Genomic DNA, 268 nt, shown 5'->3' with positions numbered 1-268 from the left:
AAAAAAAAAAAAAAAAAAGAATGGGCAAATTACAGTCTAATGTTGCAGGCAATCTTACTTCAGTTTTTGTTTACTTTCATATACAAGTGAAACAAAGAAAGCAATGATTTAAGAAAGACTGTGGGCTGGTGAGTTGGCTCAGCAGCTAAGAGCACCGACTGCTCTTCCGAAGGTCCCGAGTTCAATTCCCAGCAACCACGTGGTGGCTCACAATCACCCATAATGAGATCTGACGCCCTCTTCTGGTGCATCTGAAGACAGCTACAGT

The sequence above is a fragment of the Mastomys coucha genome, unplaced genomic scaffold, assembly GCF_008632895.1.
Source record: "Mastomys coucha isolate ucsf_1 unplaced genomic scaffold, UCSF_Mcou_1 pScaffold17, whole genome shotgun sequence".
Lineage (NCBI taxonomy): Eukaryota > Metazoa > Chordata > Mammalia > Rodentia > Muridae > Mastomys > Mastomys coucha.
This window is presented reverse-complemented; position numbering follows the sequence as displayed.